Source organism: Mustela lutreola, chromosome 2 (genome assembly GCF_030435805.1).
Source record: "Mustela lutreola isolate mMusLut2 chromosome 2, mMusLut2.pri, whole genome shotgun sequence".
Taxonomy (NCBI): domain Eukaryota; kingdom Metazoa; phylum Chordata; class Mammalia; order Carnivora; family Mustelidae; genus Mustela; species Mustela lutreola.
In genome coordinates this window covers 163,309,309-163,327,842 of record NC_081291.1, presented here as the reverse complement: position 1 = coordinate 163,327,842, position 18,534 = coordinate 163,309,309, and the positions used below count along the sequence as shown (strand labels likewise).

The 18,534-nt window shown below is 37.6% G+C and overlaps 1 protein-coding gene and 1 long non-coding RNA gene across 20 annotated transcripts in view; one reads left to right on the top strand and one right to left on the bottom strand.

Annotated features, from left to right (window-relative positions):
* The window catches only part of ZBTB20 (zinc finger and BTB domain containing 20), an 816,455-nt gene extending 801,904 nt beyond the window's left edge, over positions 1-14,551 (bottom strand). For 18 of the 19 annotated variants that reach the window (XM_059164023.1, XM_059164028.1, XM_059164024.1 and 15 more), the window contains exons 1-2: positions 14,469-14,551; positions 12,312-12,407 (exon numbers count right to left, since the gene is read on the bottom strand). The gene's annotated coding sequence lies outside the window, so the exon portion shown is untranslated. The remainder of the gene's footprint in view (positions 1-12,311; positions 12,408-14,468) is intronic. The other variant, XM_059164031.1, reaches the window with a different exon arrangement.
* Positions 14,552-14,864: 313 nt separating this feature from the next.
* Positions 14,865-18,534, top strand: part of LOC131825103 (uncharacterized) — a 395,582-nt gene continuing 391,912 nt past the window's right edge. The window contains exon 1 of the long non-coding RNA XR_009351129.1: positions 14,865-14,992. This is a non-coding gene — a long non-coding RNA (uncharacterized LOC131825103). The remainder of the gene's footprint in view (positions 14,993-18,534) is intronic.

Here is an 18,534-nt window from a genome sequence, read left to right as displayed (position 1 = left end):
CTTTCACTACATTCACAAGGTTGTATAAATATCACCAACTATCTGATTCCAGAATATTCCATCACTACAAAAGAAATCCTATACCCATTAAGCAGTCACTCCCCATCCTGCCTTCCCCCAACCCCTGGCAACTACTAATCTATTTTCTGTTGCTATGGATTTGCCTACTTTGGACATTTCATGTAAGTGGAATCATGCAATATGTGGCCTTTTTTATAGCTGAGTAATACTCTATCATATGGACACACTGCATTTTTGTTTATCCATACAGACATCAGTTGATGTACATCTGAGTTGCTTCTACTTTTTAGCCACTATGAATAATGCTGTTCTGAAGATTTGCTTTATGTGAACACAAATTTTATGTGAACATATGCTTTCAATTCTCTTCCACTTCACAGAATTGCTGGGCCTGTTTTCTTTTTTGTTTTTTTATCTTCATGTATTATATTTGTCTTTCCAAAGAACCAGTGGTTTTTTTTTTTTTTTTTAAAGATTTTATTTATTTATTTGACAAAACAGAGATCACAAGTAGCAGAGAAGCAGGCAGAGAGAGAGGAGGAAGCAGGCTCCCCACTGAGCAGAAAGCCCGATGCGGGACTCAATCCCAGGACCCTGAGACCATGACCTGAGCCGAAGGCAGAGGCTTAACCCACTGAGCCACCCAGGTGCCCCCCAAAGAACCAGTTTTTAGATTGATTTTGTTTTCCATTTCATTAATTTCATCTTTTAAAAATTAATTCCCACTTCTTCTTTTTCCCCCTCTTCTTTTTATTCTTTATTCTAATTTCTTAAAGTTAATAGATTTCCCTTTATGTTCTATCTTTCTTAATAATGAAGGCATATAAGGCTATCACCTCTCTTCTGACAACCTCTTTAGCTATTTTTCATAGGTTTTGACATAAAATAGTCTCTTTTTCATTGTTTTTCAGTTACTTCCCTTTAACCAAGGGTTATGCAGGAGTATTTTCTTTAATTTCTAAGTAGTTAATAATGTTTGTTACCTTTTAAATTAAAATCTACTTGCACTAACTTATAATCAGAAAACATGCTTATAAAATCTTTCTAAAATTTATAGTCTTCTTGGTACCTAAACACAGAGATATTCAAAAGAAATATATAAAGAACATCAGATTTTACATATATATTATTTGAGTTATATTCCATTTCTCTTAGTCATTATTTGTGTTTAACAGAACCATCTGCACCTTTCCAGTAGTTTTTGCTTTATGTACTTACTTACTATAAATAAACTTGCCGAATACAGATTTATGTGGTTATTTTCTTCATAAACTGTGCCTTTTATCAGTACAGTATCTCTTTAGTATCAATGCTGTCACTTTTTTTTTTCTATTTTCCTTTTGTTTGCATTGGCGTGATGTCTTTTATGCCCACCATTTTACAAAGTTTTCTCTTTAACTTTGTCATAGGTCTTACTCCTGTAATGTAATTTGAGTGGTTCATGTTTTTAAACTCATTCTGACATCTGTCTTTAATGGGAGTATTTTGTCCATCCACATTAAATGTAATAAATGATGCATTTGTTTTTATCTCTTCTAATTACTTGTATTTTCTTATTTTATATTCTTGTTTCCTTGTTACCTTTTTCATATATATTTTTTTTTAATCAAGTGGGTCTGCATTCTATGTTCTCCTTGCCAATACTGAGGTTCTCTAGGGTACACTATTGTATTCCTTTCTTTACCTCCCTTTTCTGCTCTAATGAACACTTTTTCCCCACTCATGAGATTCTATCTCCTTTTCCTTTCCCCCTAAATAGATGAGATCTTTATGATACGTTCACTTTCTTCCCACTTCTCAACCTTCTCTCATCACTACTCATTTTCCTCCTCTTTTATTTTCCTTCTGCCCATCCCCTCCATCAACTCAGTTTTGTTTTGTTTTGTTTTGTTTTTCCTAAGATTTTATTTATTTAAGAGAGAGAGAGAGAGAGGGAGAGAGAGCGCACAAGTTTGGGTGGGGGAAGGAGCAGGGGGAGGAGCAGAGGGAAAGGCAAAAGCAGGCTCCCCACTAAGCAAGGAGCCTGATGAAGGACTCCAACCCAGGACCCTGAGCCTAAGGCAGACACTTAACCAACTCAGCCACCCAGGCACTCCCAACTAAGTTTTCATCAGACAGTTTAGTACTTTAAGAAGTTTCTTTACAGAAATTTGGTACTTTTATTTCGAAAGTCTGAAATTATGCTTTTACATATTTACTAGTTATCTATCTTTATTACTTTTAAAAATAGTTTTTATTTATTTTTAATTTTACTTAAGTGATCTCTATGCCTGACATGGGGCTTGGGACTCATGACCCCAAGATCAGGAGTCACATGCACTAATTGACCCAGTCAGGTGCCCCAGCTTTATCTCCTTCAGTTTTTCCACTGGGTTGCTCAATTGAGATATGCTTTTTATTAATATCTGAAATTCTTTTTTGTTCTGAATTTGAGTTTCCTTAAATTTTCTTTTCCCCAAATTCAGGTTGTATTTGCCAACAGCACCTGCTGCTTAGAGTATGTACTCTCATTTTCCTACCTGATCTTCCTATCTCCCTCACTAGTAGGTCCCCTTAAATGGATTGTTATTTTTCACTGATCGCTCACTGGAGCTCAGTTCTGGTTACTGTAGCATGCTCAATGGCAGAGGTGAAATGCAAAGGTAGAATCTGTTGGTTCCCTGCGGAGGCATAAGGAAAAAGATATTTTTTGTCCTATCTATTTCTTTTCAGTCTCAGGGACAGAAAATTCAGCCAGCACGTTTAGAAACTTTGGCTTATTTGTCAGTGGGGGAGATTTAGATACTTAAATGACAAATACTGGTATTTTCCCCCTAGTGGTTCACACATCCCTGAAGCCCAAGCTCTTCCTCTCAATGTCTACTGTTTTCTGATCTTTACCTCTGAATTCCAGTACTGTTCTCTAGTTGTTTACCCAAGTGAAAGTAGAAGTTTCAAAGCAGTATCTCTGCCCGGGGTGTCATGGCAACTGTATTCAGAAAGACAGTCAGGAATTGGAAGTGAAGGGGAAGATAGCCATATGTGTAGGTCACCTTGTTTTCAGAATCCTTAATTTTAAAAATGTTGTAGGTAGGGAGGTATGTGGATCTGGGTTGTGTTTAGGACTTCATTATATGATGATTGTCAAGAACCAATACTGTCCTCAAAAAACATATTCCTAAATATATAAAAATGACAGTGTGTTCTCTTTATGCTTTTAGATACAGATCCCAAAATATACTACAGCTATTAATCACTTGAAGTAAGCTTTAATGCAATCCCAGCTTTAATTATTTCAGGACATAATTATCTTTTGTTTTAGAAACAGTTTCAAATCAATGTGTTGTAGTTTCCATTAGTAGAAAGACAAATTATGACTTTGCCCAACCATGTAAGTTTCCCAAAATCCAACTAGTAAGTCTTATAAATATGAAAAAGCATGTCAGTGTTATGTAGGAATTAAACATGCACTCTGCATGGTGGTTACCTCACATTATCCTCCATATTGCTCACAGCCCAATAACCATTTTTGCTTTCTGGAAGAGCTAATAATATCACCTAACATTAAAGTGTTTCTCTGGACTAGACTTCTAAACAACTTAGACATTAAGGTAAAATAAGCTAATACTCTATTCCTTAATTTTATGAACTTCTAAAAACTTTTTTTTAAGAATTAAGAACCTCATATAAAATGTTCAAAATCTCAATTGCAATCTACTAAGTGCAAAAAATACTGTGGGTTATTTGTCCTACTATCCAGATAGGAATCATATAGGATATGAAATTTGGGTTTCATCCTTGAATCACTAGGTAATGTAATTCTGTGTACTCTATTCAACACAATATCCTGAATTGATTGTAATAGATTTGCTTTACCATTGATGGGTGGTATCTGATATATTTCTTTTCTGAATCACAGTAAATATAATTTTATATTGAAACTTCTGCCATGACAGAATTTCATTAAGTATCTAAAAGAATGAAAGATCATGAGCATGTAGAAAATGTTTGGGCCTTAAAGTACAGAGAAGGCCTATGATAGTTAATAACAATTTTAACAATGCTAAATTTGAACCGGTCAACAGAAAATAAGGAAATAGATAGCCTGGAAAGCGAGGATCCAAGTACTCTTCCTAAGACAGCTACAGAGGAGCCTGGTCAACACTGAATCACTCCAGTGTACCAGGTACTATATTCAGCACTAGAGCTTTAAAGAGGAAAAAAACATGGCACTTGCCCTTAAAAAAGCACAGTTCAGTGCTACCTTTCCTGAATGATGAATATCAAAGAATTTGAGTCATGAGTTAAACAGCATATAAAATATTGAACTGAAATTTACTTTATATTAGATATACCCATTTTTACATAATAAAACTCATCATTACACAAATAATAGAACAGAGGTATTATATATAACATGCAATTATAGAAAAGCAACAATCATTTATTTTCGGTTTTTATACACCTTGGAAATTCACTTCATAACAAATGTTGAGAATATAATGCCAAATATCTGAATCAGAAAAGCCTGGAAACCTGTTTTTTTCCATACTGTTTTTCAGCTTAAATTTTAATACAGTATTGCCTTGTTCTCAACCCTTTACTAGGACAAGAAAGATTATTGAGAGCATGAGTTTTCAAAGATATTTCTCTAAGGGTCATATATATAAAGAAAGGTCAGATGCAAACAACATAGCTGTTAAAAAGACTAGGTACCAAAAGACGCCAAAAGAACAAGAACAAGAGTATCCATGACAATGAACCTGAAGGGGAAAGGTATCATGTATAAACTGAATATTATCTTTCTACCTTCACAATATATTGTTCTTAGTGAGGTGACCATTTAAAACATGCAAAATGATCATTGCACTGTATTTCCTACTGCACTGAAGAGTCTGAAGAAAAGACCACAGATACTGTCATAAGAAACAGTAAAGACCTATAAGTAGTGGGGCAGCACTTTGATTGTTCTTTGTCTTCACTCCGATAGTCCAACTCATATGATACAGCTCAACAATGAGTATTATCTCTTAAAAACCTTTGAAGTCTCTAGTACCTTTGTAGACAAATGGCATGGCATATATAGCTGTTTATAATTGGCTTAATGTTTTTAAAATTATTTGCAGTAACAAAAATTCACTTTAAAAGTTGTTATAGTTCCCTTTTCATTAACTCATGTTGACGATCCTAAATATAATCCAAACTCATGTATGCTAAATTAACTGGGGCTGGTCATGTGAGCATATAACTCTAACAGAAATGCATTTATCCTATCAAATAAGATTGAAGCTTTCTTTCAGTATAGTGACAAATTAAGGAAAAGTTACAGTTACATAAGAGAAGTCTAGACTCTATTCCACCTTAAGCCTTGTGGAGCCTGGTTTAAAACTCCAATACTGTGGAAAGGAGATCAAAAGCTAAGTTACATAATGAAATGAAATTACAGTATTAGTTATTTCATCATTCACATTCTTAGAAAAGCTAACAGGTGTTTTCTTATACTTGAAAACCGGACAGCAGGCAGCAAATAATGTCCCCGGAAATAGTGATTTCAGAATTGAGTGACACACAGTAGATACTCAATAAATGACAGCTATTCTCAGATTTACCACATAAACTTCTGTGCTAAACTGCATTTCTTTGAGATAGACCTACACTTACTGCCTAATTTTTATTACTGATGACCATGTTTTTTTGTGTGTGCCAAAAACACAGCAATCTTTGTATCCTAAACTCTGGGTGGCACCTACTTAAGCCAGGTGCTGCTTTCTGAAACAAACAAGAGGACAAACAATATACATAAAGGCCTTCCAAAGTCAGCAAAATCTGTCCCACTTTTGAAGATACTGTTTCTGTTCTGCCTCAACCTTTTTTCCTGTATGATTCCCTGGTTCTTGTTACTCAATATCTGCTTAGATTTAGTTCTCTTCTTTGACGTCTACCTTCCAAGTTTCCCAGTATCTAATGCTTCCTTTGCCTTGCTCCTACTCGATTTCCTCAGCTTTTTTTGACATGTTACCCAGCTCCACTTGTTGTCCACAGAATCAAATCAGGCAGCAGCTACCCAGTCCATCCATTGTAAAACCTTTAGACAAATTCCCTCTCAGCATTTGTAATTCTAGACTGGAGAGTTACATTTTAAAAACAGACTCTAGGGCGCCTGGGTGGCTCAGTGGGTTAAGCTGCTGCCTTCGGCTCAGGTCATGATCTCAGGGTCCTGGGATCGAGTTCCGCATCGGGCTCTCTGCTCAGCGGGGAGCCTGCTTCCTCCTCTCTCTGCCTGCCTCTCTGCTTACTTGTAATTTCTCTCTGTCAAATAAATAAATAAAATCTTTAAAAAAAAATAAAATAAAATAAAAAAATAAAAAATAAAAACAGACTCTACCCTAGCAACCATTTCTCCCACTTATAGCTTTCACCCTGTGCCCTTTTCTGAAGCCTTCTCCAAATCCACTACGCCTTTCTTGAAATAAAATTACCTGTACTAATCTGGGCAAGCACTAAGTGAAAATGGTCCCAGAATAGAGTCATGGTGAGGTGGTGCTTAAGAATTTAGGCTGAACTTGAGTTTGAATCTCCAGCTGTTATGTACTAGCTGTGTGACTTTGAAAAACTTACTTAACTTTTATGAGTCTCGGCTTGCTTACCTTTAAAAATGCCATAGTAAGGGGCGCCTGGGTAGCTCAGTGGGTTAAAAATGCCATAGTAAAAGTACATGTCTCATAGGATTATGGAATTAATGGGAAAATATGCAGCTATAACCAATTCCTAGTATAAAGTAAGCGCTCAATATATGTTACCTGCTGTTGTTATTGTTATTATTTTAGTACAATGACAGATGTATTTTATTTCATTTTCACTATGTTTCCTACCAATAACTCTTTTGGCACAGTGCCTTTAGAATAGAGTTTACATTAATTCCTCAATATATGTGCCAGGTTTCAGCTAAGTAATAGTCTAAAATCAGCTTCCCTTCTAAATATCCCTTAGTATATTTTTTCCTCTATTTGCATGCATTGAAGCACTCATATCATCTTTTGTGCCCTACAGTGGAACTAATCATTTTCTTGTCATTTCTCACTATTGGCTAGATATTTGGTAGGCCAGAATAGTTAGCATTACCTACTACACTGGAAAATTTACATATATTCCACCTCTGAGGAGATTTATAAAACATTTATAATTAGTACCAGAGCACTACAGCTCTGGGTGGGTATAGGGAAGAGGAAGGATCCAGGGATTGTAGAGCTTTCTCGAGACTGTGGTTTCCATTTGTGAATAGGTAAAGTATGTGATGTTTTTTAGTCTCTCACTACCATTCCAGCAAAAGAAATGTGAGTCAGTTAAAAAGAAACTGAGAATGAAGTTTTAAATGAAAAGTTTGAGGTTATCACTAAATAAATACCTACAAGCAGGTACAAATGAATTCTGTATGGCCTTGTTTCTATATATGACAGTACTATATTTGCTAGGTCTTTTCTAACACAGATTCTTTCTACTTTTCTTCATCAAATAAGAGTCAACTTTCTTTGTCTCCTTTTCATCCGTTCTATGTGAATCTATTTCTGGATAGGTATAATGTAGGATCAAAACTCAAATGCAGGAGTTAATGGCTCCTGAGTACTCAGAGTATATTTCTTGCTTAGAGAAACACAAAAACCAAGTTCACCTTTCTTCTTTGAAAAATGTATTTATTTCTCTATCTATATATTTCATACAATGATAAAATGACTGAGTTAGTTCATTCTGTTATTACCCACTTTTTCCAGTTAAGCAACTCTATGTGGAATAAAATGCAAGGAATCCTGTTTATAAATTCTGTTAACAACATAGCTTCACGAGAGTATAAATGAGCTGAGGAAAAATTCATGAAAAATAGTAAGTTTATTATAGTTATAAACAAAGATTATAAGTACTTAGTTTTTATGTATCTATACTTATATAGATATGCTATATTTGAAAGCAAGTATCACTAAAATGAAACTTGTATCAAGGACTAAAAGTAAAAAGCAAAATCAAATATTTTACATGTGCTCTTTCCCAGTACCTAACATATCACTTCCAGTCATTATATTTAAAGCTAAAATAAGGATCCAAGTGTCAAAAGAAACATGATGATATTATTAAGCTGGAAGAAACCCTGAAGATGAAGAGGGCAGAGATTCAGATTATGTGACAGGCCCAAGATGATACAACTGGGCAGCACTAGGCCTGGAACAATCTCTCCTAACTCCACATCTGAGATTTCTGACAATGTGCAATAAAATAAAAGTTAAATCTAACAGATGAGGGATTAATAAAAAGATTAGATGTTGTCCCCTCAAGCTGAAAACCTTTGGATTTAATAACTTCTACTTACATGATTTTGTATTACTAGGAAAATAAGTTTTAAATAACATAAAATTGTAAAAACTGACGAGAAGTAATGAAAACTACAAAGAAAATTTATGCTTTTCCTTAAATCAGAACCATGGAAACGGGTATTTTTTAATGTCTAAATAAAGCCAGAGATTTATTGGTTCTCTGTGCATGTATGGTAGTGGGTTTTGTTTTGTATTGTTTTGTTTTACAAATTGTTAAAGGTTCTTCCAATTTCCCTGTGCAATGGTAATCTGTGTTCTAAAAATGGAGGGACACAGAAAATTAATTTCTGATAATTAGAAAGTACTTAACTATGAACATATAAGCCTCTAGAAACTTACTAATGACAGTACGAAAATGGTACTAAGAATTTCAAAACTAAAAATCTAAATCTTTTTAATATTTTCTGAATTTAGAAATAACATCTTTTAAAAAGTCAAAAGTAATTGAAAAAGAGATTAAATCAGTAAACCAATTGTGTATATTTTTCCTGAAGTGCATATTCATGAGCTGACAGTAGAAACAGGCTGGCTGCTTTGTTTGACTATAGTTCTGTTTACCTCATACTGTCAAGAATGGATTTTGACACTCACAGTATTAATATTGCTATTTTTATTGATATAATTAGCACTGCTATAAATAATTCTTCAGTCTGCTATATCTAAGTATATCATTCTAATCATCAATATTAGGACTTCTTTTTCCTAAATGGTGATTTGGAAATAGAACGCTGGCCCAAAGAACCACAGTAACCTCATGATGTGGAAGGTACGGAAAAAAAAAACCCCTGCCCTGTCAATAGAGACTACTGTTTTGTGTAGAACTTCACTAAACAAACTAGTTTATATTTGTTTGAAACTGAAGTTTCTCACCAATCTGCTGTTTCAATTTCACATCACACCATATTGTACCTAAAACAGGCAATCTGGATTCCTGTTGCTACTTCCCCCCCACCCCACCCCCAAACAGTTCAGGAATGGGTTTGAAATACAAGGCTTGAATATATAAAGCAAAAGAGTTAAGACACCCAAAATTCATAATGGGTGGGTGAAAATAAGTGTGCTTGAAGTCATTTGTGTAACTGCTAGTGGGTGGCCCACTTGTGAGTTTTTGATCATCACATGAAAGCAAAATCAAAACATATTTTATCATGCCCTGGATCACATCAGCTGCAATGATAACCTTATCTAGACCTTGAGTAGTTTGTTCACAAAACAAAGTGGGGTGACTGACCCAGTGCATATTCAACACGGAGTACGAAGGCCAAAATAAAATGACAATACAATTCAAAACAAGTTTGTAGATATTTTAGACTAGTATATTAAACCTTTCTTTGTCTCCATCACTTGACAGATGGTTAGCCTTCACACAGCCTAGTATCTCTGGCAAAGAAATGACTGTGTCTAGCCAATAACACCCCAAATTTTTATTTAAAATGCAGTGTACACATACTTACACTTACCTTAAAAATATGAATATTAATAGTCATTTGATTTTATTGCTTATTATTATAAAAATCTGACAGATATCAAGATTTGTCTTTTGCCCTATGAACATCCATTTTTGAAACTTTCAATTGTCCTGTAAATCCAGGATTCTAAGAACTCTTCACTTTAGATTTCATTAATTTCAGGGGATGCTTGCTAATCATGCTTCAAAAAAAAACTTCCAGTAACTTTTAATCCAAAATTATTACAAAATTTACAAAGATTTAATTAGCTTATGTTTCTATGTTGCTTGGAGCAAAGTTTGGGTAGGTAACAGTGAGTTAAACAAAATCACCTGGGAACATATTAAGGACCACGAGGCAGGACTGAAATTATTTATCCAATATGGAAATATGTCTTTTTTCAAAAATGCTCATATATAAATGTATACTCAGATACAGATAAACACACATTAATCAACCATTAAAAATAGAAAAAGCTCTTCGTTTTTTAACATTCTAGCAACCATTCTTCCACTTTACTGTTTAAAAAAAGTTTTCATCTAAGACAATATATTCCATTAGTATAGCCTCTGCTTTTCTTCCTAAATCTTCCTATTTATACCTTTCATATGCTGGCAGGTCTGTATACAAATAGCCCGAAGCAACCTCGACTGTTCTCTAAAGTGCATTAATACGTACCCTTTCTGGAGGAGGTGATTATGCTACAAATTAGCATAAATAGAGATCTAATGTAGGTATAGAAATTCAAGCCCTTCACAGCAGGGGATGGGAGGACTGGCAGTGGGAGAATTGTGTTTTAAAAAAAAAAAAAAAAAAAGAAGTTATCCTACCTAAGAATGAACACTGATTTAGCTAACAAAGTAAGACTCACTGGGACAAAGAAAAATAACGAAAAATCAGAACTTGTTATTTTAGAACTCTGAACTAGGTTTTGGAAAGGTGAGACACCCACTATTTAAAGCAACAAACTCAGTGTTAAATCATACACTCCGTTAACCAAGCACCAAGTTTCCTTCTGTTAGAAACCTAGGATTTTTACACCTACAGACTAAATGATTAAAGTAATGCTAAAATCTCTGTAATGTTCCTCTTGCATTACAAATGGTCTATTAAATCAGAGAAGTGCCAATCAAATGCTTTTGTAGTTTGAAAGAAAGGTTTAAATAACAAAGCATTTTTTGCAGGCCTCTCTCTTTCTCTCTCTTTAATGTCACCTATAAATTAATTACAACAAATTTCCATCTTCTCTGGATAAAACCACAACTGAAAAAGATTTAGGCAGTTCATTTTTCAGATATACTCCTAAAACAAATTCTTACTGAAAAATTAAGATATTCTATCTTATATTTCACCACAATTTGCTAACAAGATAAAAAGCTCCATCGGAATTTTACAGTAAATTCCAAGACACAGATTTTTTTTTAACATAAAGTAATATTTTATTTATTTCATAGGTATGCTTAAAATTATGAAAAAAATAAAACCTCTATCAGTTAAAAAGATCTACTGAAATGTATGGAGAACGTTTCACAACAAAAACTAAGGGTACAAGTAAAGTTAGCTCTTCCTTTCTTACCACTGGCAATTAGTAAACAACTCCCTGCTCCTCAAACGTCTGTAAATTCTCTCAAATTGTACTCTCTAAAATGAAAAAACTGGTAGGTTTTAAAATTGCATACAAAAATCTCTTCTCCTAGCAATCTGAAGTATGCAAACTATATGTGACATTAGAACATAAACTCCACAAAGGCAGGTTATTTTATATCTTGTTCACTGTTACATCCAAAGTGTCTAGAACAATTTCATAAATTTAAACATCCATTTCAGAAAAGCATGATTATTTCAGAGAATAAAGCAGAGCCCATCAAGCTCCACTTCTATATTCCAAATGTTTTAAATAAGTCTCTCTTTGTCACTCATTCTAAAATATTTGAGATAATTTGTAATTCACTTGTGAATTTTAGATCCTTTACAGTAAGCAAGTTGTATCTTTTAATGCTCTTCTAAATTGACCTAATTATTCAGTCAAGCCTTTTTTTCTGCGAAGTCCAATTGGTTAGAAAGCCCTCTTCAGATTTTCACTACTGAGATAAAAATAATTCATTTAAAATGGATTTTTCCTTAGATTTTTATTCCAATACCAAGTAGTCAAACTCATATTAATTTGATGGTAAGATTAGTTGGATACCTGTGGGTCACAAAAACTTTCTGAATTAACTATATAGTAAACCGGCACCACATCTAGTAGTTCTAAACATACCCCCCAAATTATAACTTTTACACGTAGGTTTTTCTTTTCTCTAAACTCATACTGTCTTTCAGTAGCTAGTGAGTATACATACACATGAACTCTCTTTTGCTGTAGTCGTACTCTTAAAATACTGGCATCTTAACTGAACTAGACAGATAAGCATAAGGACTTCTTCCCAAAGATGGATAAAATTTGACAACTTTTTAATCTTAAACTTTTTTCTTTAGTCTGTTAAAATCGGGACCTCACCATGAAAGGGCGTATTGCTTTGGAGGCTGGTGCACAGTAAACTTGTTCACCTGATCTTCATATGCAAAAGGCCTGTATTCCACTGGTCTGTGAGATCTGAAATCACAAAACCAAAAACACCCAACTGCTGGACTCACTGAGCAGCTAATATATTTCTAGAAAATTCACTTTTCTTCTTCTCACCTGTTTACTTGAGCACCATATATTCTTAAACCTAAAGCCCTCCAAAATTGAGCTCAATGGATATCACAACCACAATTTTAGGAATTAAACCTTGAGGTCTGAACAATGAATAACATCAGGAATTCTTCAAGGGCAATTTCAAAAACTTTTCTGAGGGAAGACCATTCCCAAGAGGGCACAGTGCTATCACCATGCACTATTTGTGCATCAACTTTGATACATTCTGATTGAGAACAAAAGAGCAAACAAAGACTTGAAAAATCAGTGTAAACTGCTTTTTTTTTCCTTCTTTTCCTAGAAATACAGAAATACCTACATGTAAAGCTGAAATGCAGAAAGTAGCCAAATCTGGACTGGTCAAACTTCTATGAGGGGCAGTGGGGCGTATATTTTACCTATTCCCATGTGACAGCAAATGGTATCTGGGATTAGGAGCAAGAGGTAAGAAAGTAAACCATTTATTAACTGAATTTGCTAACGTTACTGCTTATTTAAATGTAGTGTTCACAGCTATGGAATTTTTTTTACAAAATGTTAGTTCGTCGCAATTTGTTTTAAAACTTTAGATGGCAACAAGTTACGACAGTAACTTTAGGACAGAACTAGCTTGAAAACATGGGGTAACGAGTAGTCCTGATAATTTTATTAGCTGAAACTTACACACGATCACACAGAGAGAAAATCTCTCGCCTTTAGCTTCATCTTGGTATTTTCAATGGCTAGAGTAGTGAAGACAGTTTTCACACGTCTAGAAAGTTGACGTGTTCAATTTAGCTGAGGCCAAATGCTGATTCTGAGGATATTATTTAACCCACAGACTTCCAAATTACTTCCTGTTTCAATTAGATTTTTATTAGAGAACTGTCATCTTGCTACTGACCCCATTCAGCAGGGTTCAGTGTTAAGAGACCAGCAGATTACCGCGGTAGGTAGTGTAGCTGTACGCCATATTGTGTTTTTCGCTAATGTTTATAGTTTATGTGTGTGCCTAGCATATGTTTGTGCAAGTGTGTTTATCAATAGAACTTTTAGAAAATCCCTGCCTCCTGCCTCTTCAGCATCCTTAACAAGGATAACAGCTGCGGGGGGAGTGGTGCGGGGGTGGGGGGGGAGGAGGGAGCGTGGGAGGAGGCGTGGGGTGGGTGGTGGAGAGGATCAGAAAGCCACACAGACAGTAATGCATTAAACAATGTGGGAGAGTGCGTTTCTTTTAAACTTTCAAAAAGCTTCCAACCGTTCTATCTCAGCTATCGAAAAGCGTAAACATTTTTTTAAATGTTTCCAAAAGGGCCCAAAGGAGGAGAGAAAGGAGAGGCGTGTCTTCCCTTCCCAAGCCCCCTCCTCTAGAGTCGTAGCAGCGAAGCAGGCGGGGGCCGGTAGCTTCGGTGTCTGGAGGGGCGTCCAGCGGCTCTGGGGCCAGGACACCTCCCGCCCCCCCCCCCCCCCCGTTCTCTGAAGACGCTCCAGAGACCGCGAGAGCCACGGCAAGCGGGGGAGGGCGAGGAGGGAGGGGGCGGAAGACAAGCCGGCGCCTCTAGCAGCTCCTGAGCCCCGGCTAGTCCCCCTCAGCTCCTCTTCTTGGAAGCGGCAACTCCAGGCGCAGGGAGTAGAGAAAAGAAGGCAGAAGACACGTTTCCAGCTGCGGGACGGCCCGCCCGCTCCAAGGACCCGGGACCCTCCCGCAATCCCTCCCTCCCCGCCGGGTCGCGCGAGGCCGTAGCCGCCGCCCCGCGCGAGGAGGGGTGCCCAGGGGGAGGGGGCGCGAGCGGGGCGGGGCGCGGGGGCGCGCGCGCTCGGCCAGTCGGCAGCCCGCGGGCTCGCCACTCTAACTCGTTCCCTCAACCCCACCCCAGTCCCCTCCTTTCCCGTCCCGTCGCCCCCTACTCCAGTGCCTCGCAGACGCCTCATCCCTCTCGCACGCACACACCCCTCCCTCCCGCCCGCCCCACAACAAATTAGAGTTTTGGGGGTTACCTCCTCGCGCTCTTTAATCTTCTTTCCTCAACTCCTAAACTTCCCCCCGCCCCTACTTCTTCGGCAGAAGGCCCACATTGGGTGCCTCACGCCGCGAACCCTCTATCTTTTTCGGCTATTGGGTTGTTCTTATGCCACTCTTGACTTCAGTGAGCCAATAAGAGTGGGACGCCCCTCGTGAGGTTGCCGCCCATAAACAAAATGCACTCTTCCTCCTCCTCTCCCCGTCCCCGCCCCCATCTGCTGCTTTCCTCATCTCTACCACCTTCGATTGGGCTAGAAGAGGCCCAATCCGCTATCTCAAACATCCATTGGGGCACGGAAACTTCGCTCAGAGAATTGTTAACAGGCGATTGGTCGGCAGACTTCCCACTCCCCCCCACCTCTGCCGCACCTTCGCCCACTCTGGAGAGGTCAATCGTAACTCGTCGTTCAGTGATCCGAGAGGTGGAGGGCTATTGGTTGAGAGCGCCCGTCAGACCGGATTGGAGTGAACCATGATTGGTCAGCACCGACACGAGCAGGTTTGGTTGTCTACTCCTCCGCTCCTCCTCCCCTTTTCCTCCACACCCCGCCCCCTCCCGACTGCTTTTACTTTCTACGCATTTCTATTTCCTCCTTTATTTATTTATTTGCGATAAACTTAAATGACCCGGCGACGGAGGCGGGACTCGCGGCGAGGCCGAGGATGACGAGGGACGGCCTGGGGCCAATTGCCGAGGGGGCTGCGGGCTGAGGGGCAGCTTCGGTGGCCAGTGAGAGGCAGGTGTCTGGAGCGCGCTAGGCCTGTGGAGCCGGGATGCCCCAGCGGAGGCGGCGGTTACCCGCTGTCTGGCGCGGCGAGCTGGCGGGGGGAGCCGCGGAGGGGAGGAGGGGGTGTCGCTGTCGCAGACAGCTGAGGCAGCGGGATGGAATCTGGATCTAGGGAGGTGGAAGGAAAGCGGGAGCGAGGGTCTGGCGAGGCGGTGGCGCGCAAGGCCACGCTAGGTCAGGCTTGATTCCTGCGGGGTAGGCTGCAGGTTGCCAAGCTAGGAGGTCAGCAGAGGCCGCCGAAGCAATGCCAGGGCTCACAGGGAAAATCGGTCCGTTCAGGAGGTTTAGAAAAACACTGTGTGAAACAGTTCGTAGTAAGCCGCCCTTAATAAAAATGAGGATATTATCCTGACGGGAAAAACAGATTATGTTTCTTATTACTAAACGCCTCAAGTACCGACGACACAACCGGAGCCCACAAAATTCAATATCCTGAGGGCGAGAAGGAACAAATAAAGCAACACGGAAAATTAAATGCGGTTCAGATGCTTCAATAAAACCTTCATCCTCGTCCATTTGTCACTCAACATAGCACTCCCCAGAGCCAAATTCTTACCAAGTGTTAGTACAATGCTTAGACATTGGGGGAAAAAAATGAGGCTCAAGGCCAGCAAGATGCTCAGGAAGGATTCCTAAAAAGGGGTAACATGGGGGAGGGGGTTCCTTTCGCTATACAAAGGGAAAAAAATTTTTCTCTGAAAGAAAGTTGCATTTTTTTAGGGAACTCCTAAGAATTTTTCACAATGAAAGGACTTTATGAAAAATACCATGCATACAAAGAATTTACTATATTTTCAATTTGAAAACAATATTTTTTATGGAACAGGCATTTGGTGTTAAGATCTGAGTTTTATCTAAGACTTTGTTGGCACATAGAGCATGCATTAAAGAAAAAGCTATTCATGACACTAGTTAGAGATGGTGACTTTATTCAGGACCATTGAGATAGGTTTAGATAGATAGGACCACGATGATAGAATTTTGCGGTGGGTCAGGAGATTGGCCTGAACTCCAGCTGCATCATGGGCAAGTGAGAATTTCAGCCAAGGAGTAAGGTGAGGGTCACTGTATGGAAAATTACTACAAGGCAACATTAGAGGTGAGTGGGAATTTTGGCTAACCAACCTAAAATGGTTTTCTTGCTGAAGACAGGCTAGAGTGATCACACATCACCTGGAGAATGGTGAAGGATGTGGAACCTGTTAAAATAGGAAGAGTTACCAGATTGGGATATCTGGGATAGGTCCTTGCTAAACTGACCTAGCAGGGTTCTTGCTAAAACAGGATTTTACAAGGAAGCACACAGATGCCTGCCTTTGATTAGACATCTTTGGCAGGACCTAAACAAAATAAATTGGCCCTGATGAAAAAAAATGTACAAAGCCTCGACCTTTTAAGTACAATTATATCTATCTTTTGAGGAAAATATGAGTGTCTCAGAATCTATCAAATTACTGAACCAGGTGTGAAGTCTGAAGTCCACTAAAGTGTACAAGTTGCTATTAAATCTGGAAGCTAAAATATTTTAGAATTTGTGTATAAATCTTGGCAGAAAAGTGATGAAGTAACTAACAAATATCCCCTATAGAATAATGAACTTTACATGAGAAAATAGAGTAAAATGTAAGAAAGGTTTTTAAATAGTTAATTGCTTTAACTTTTCCAAGGGACAATGGCCACTCCCTCTATGTATTACTTAAAACTCCTCCTTTTCAGCAAGTTTTTAATGGCATTATTCGATGTACTGGCATTAGACTTGTTAGGATTGTAATGATAAATCATTAGGAAAGCAGTGTAAAATATTTTAATTTATAAATATTTGTGAAGTATTCTAATTTATATCCAGTTTTCCTGATGTGAGAATCTGGAGTTAAAATGCTCTGTCTATAAGGAATACCTCAGGTTTATATTTTATTACAGAGACACAGACCTCAACCACCAAGCCACTCCCCCATCCACTCATAGATGTACAAACATCCTAAAAGATGTAGCAAGAATTCCATAATTGTATCAAAGGGCAACAAAGATGTTTTCCTCCTTTAGCAATTAGCATATCTGAGCAAAGGGATACAGTAAAAATTATGTGGTAACAAAGAATGCAAGGGTGATGAAGGCATGAGTGATAGAAAATGAAAATAAAAGTGATGATTTCTTAGGGAAGAATTTATAAGAAATGTCTTCAGGTTCCTAACCTGTTGCCTTCACAGATCTTAAATAGTATATATTCCCTGAAGTTTCAAAGTGCATTAAAAGAAGCCAAACTCTAGCAGTAGGTTACCAATGGTAACCCTAGGTTACCAACGAGGGCACTTAGACTTTGAATGCTTTATCCATGCCACCAAGGGGCAGAACTTGTTTTCAAACTCAAGTCTCTTTTCCTTATTTCACTATGCCATTTACTCATCCATTCGTTCAAGAAATATTAAGGGTATTTCCTCATCAGGTATATTTATGAGGATTTAAAGTCTCCATGAACTTAGAACTAAAGTTACACAAGATTTGACATTTTTCTCCAAAGAGTTTACTGTGTATTAGGATAGATGTAAAGGAATAAATTACTATCCTGTGTACATATGTGATATATGCATGATAATACAGAAGAAAGAATGCCTAACCCTTAAGAATTTGGAAATATTTGCAGTACACTGAATTTATCACTATACTGAATACAAAAGTTAATCAAATTAGATCATGCTTTCAAGGGACTTAGAGTCTAATAAAAGCACTAATTAGACATAAACAGTAAAAAACTATATTACTAACAGAAACAAGAAGAGTCTTAATGATGGAATAAATAAAGTGTTATGGGAAGTCAGAAAAGAAAATGCTGTTACCTCTTGAGGAATGGGGTTAAGAAGTGAATTTTGAAATTGTCTTTGAAGAATGTCTTAAAGAACTTAGCACCTTTCCTCACATAAAACTATATATGAAATACACTTGATTTTTTTTTTTTTGCCATCTACTCAAAGACAAGTACTACTTTTCTATATTTGTGCTCACTATTAACCTGAGTAGATAATAGCCAATAAAAATATTAAAAGAAAAATGAGTCTTTCATAGTGAAATAAAGTTTAGTTAAACATCAAAATGTGTTAGTATAATGTGCCAGTTATTAATGTTAGACAGTTCCATCCAAAGCAGCTAAAGGGAGATTTCTGTAAGGCCAGTTAACCCAAGTGTGATAGAAGTTATTCAGGCCCTGGATGCTTATTTAAAATTTGCCTTGACACCCTCCACCTTCATGGTAGAAACA